The 2,116-nt window shown below is 42.3% G+C and overlaps 1 long non-coding RNA gene across 1 annotated transcript; it reads left to right on the top strand.

Annotated features, from left to right (window-relative positions):
* The first annotated feature begins 356 nt into the window (after positions 1-356).
* On the top strand, positions 357-920 carry LOC128318137 (uncharacterized). Its single transcript, XR_008301631.1, has 3 exons — positions 357-486; positions 618-760; positions 843-920. It is a non-coding gene; the product is annotated as an uncharacterized LOC128318137 (long non-coding RNA).
* Positions 921-2,116: the final 1,196 nt, after the last annotated feature.

The raw sequence follows: 2,116 nt of genomic DNA, 5'->3' as shown, positions 1-2,116 counted from the left end.
GACACGTGGCGTCAGTGTTCACAAGTGTGAAAATGACCTAAGAGTGTGAGATCGGAACGATAGCAGGGAGTGAGTGTATTCAGGCCGTTATAAAACAGACATAGGATTTTCATCCTTTTTGTTCTTTGATGCAGAGACAGTAAAGATTTTAGAGTGTAGATTTTGCACAAGTAAAATAGTCTCAGGTGCTGGTAAAAAGCTGCGCGGCTGCACTCTGGACTTATCTTAAACTTATTGACTGATCTAAATCTTTGCAAGGAGGAAAGGTGGAAGAATATGTGAGATAAGAGCTGAGCTGAGGAATATTACTGAAGGTAGAATTTCAGAGGAAGTTTTTCCTGGATCCTTTGCAGATGTTTTGTGGAGTTGTCGAGGTTGAGAAAGAGCTCTGAAGTTCAAGGTGACATCAGCAAGGATTCTCTCCTCCTGGCCCTGATTGAATCAGCTACAGACATCAATCCAGAATTCACCATCAGTCAACAGAACGTGAGCTCAGAAAACACACACACACACACACACACACACACACATTAAAACATGCAGAAAGAAAATGCTTTGGATATTATTTAATTTTTACTGCTGTGTGTGTGTGTGTGTGTGTGTGTGTGTGTATATAGGACGCCCATGAATTCCTCTGCCACTGTCTGACCCAAATGGAGGAGTCTGGGCGATGGCTGGGTTGGCAAGAGGATGTGGACCCTAGATGCCCAGTCAGGGCCAATTTCAAGTTCAAGATGAGGAACATTATAACATGCTCCAGGTATGACAAGTAAGGTAAAGAGTTTGGAGTTTGTATGTGATTCAGATGTTGATTAGATGTTGATGCATGTTGTGTGTTGCAGCTGTGGATCCCAGCAGAACAACAAAGTGGAAGTGTTTAATCACATCTCTCTGCCCCTGGTGCACAACTCAGTGGACGAATGCCTCTATGACATAGTTAATGTGAGTAACTCTCAGCCTGCTTCTCTTACTTTTTAATATCTGTCACATCATATTATCACGGTCATCTCTGTGTATGAATAACGTGTATACTGTAGAACCCCACAGAGTTAGAGAGCAAATGCAAGGTGTGTGGAGGAGAATGTGCCAACTCCAGGTGGACGTTCCACACTCTGCCCAGGTAAGGCTACCACACACACACACACACACACTAGGAGTGTTATATAAGGGTATTTTCACATATGCAGTGTTTTGGTTTGGTGCATTTTCCCTAATGGTAACGTTCACATAGTCACAGTAGTCACACTCGGGGCTAAGAGCATCTGAGCGAGAAAAGGATTTGACTCTAAATCAAGGCACATTTTCTGGTTAAGCTTTTTTGACTTTTCCATCACAGGCAAGAACCTGGTCAGTCAATTGCAAGTGCTGTAAGTGTGCCACCAGTGACTGTGGCTCTTTGGCTCGAAGGTCACTTTTAATTTCTTTTCTCTCCAGGTTTCTGATTCTGCAGCTGAACAGGTTCAAAGTGACTGAATATTACACAGTCGTCAAGCTGCATATGCCAGTGGAAATCAAACCTGAGCTGCAGATAAACTGCCATCCTGAATCAGATTCGCCCGGAATAGGTACGTCGCAAGCAAATAACTAGTGCGAGCCTCAAATCCAAGAGAGTCCAAGAGAGTCAGCTAATGTTTACAGCCAGTATAAATCACATCCATATTAGTTAAAGAAGAGCTAATCTTTCCTTTGTGCCTTCCTTCCTCATGTAGAGAACAGCAAAGCTGAGGCCAGAGAGACAGACAGAAATGAACTGGTGAGAGAGAGACAGAGAGACACAATGTAGATGAAGTGAGAAAGATAGGAAAGAGAGCTGGGAAGGATGCAATAGGATGTAGTGTGTAGACTCACGTTTTGTATCTTTATGTGATCTGTATTGTGATGTGTGTTGTTTTTAGGGTGGATCAGCTGCCACGTATCGACTGATCAGTGTCCTCAGCCATGTTGGAAGCACAACATTATGTGGTAAGATATAAGCACACATACACACACTTATAACTACAGCCTGCATATTTATTAATTAATTAGGAAAACACATTTTATAGTGATCCACATTTTTCATGCATAGCAAAAACACTTTATAGTGATCCATATGTACTACTGCTGATCATGTCCCTTT

The sequence above is a fragment of the Pangasianodon hypophthalmus genome, chromosome 4 (assembly GCF_027358585.1).
Source record: "Pangasianodon hypophthalmus isolate fPanHyp1 chromosome 4, fPanHyp1.pri, whole genome shotgun sequence".
Lineage (NCBI taxonomy): Eukaryota > Metazoa > Chordata > Actinopteri > Siluriformes > Pangasiidae > Pangasianodon > Pangasianodon hypophthalmus.
Note: the sequence above shows the minus strand (reverse complement) of the source record. Positions and strands in the feature narration are given on the sequence as shown.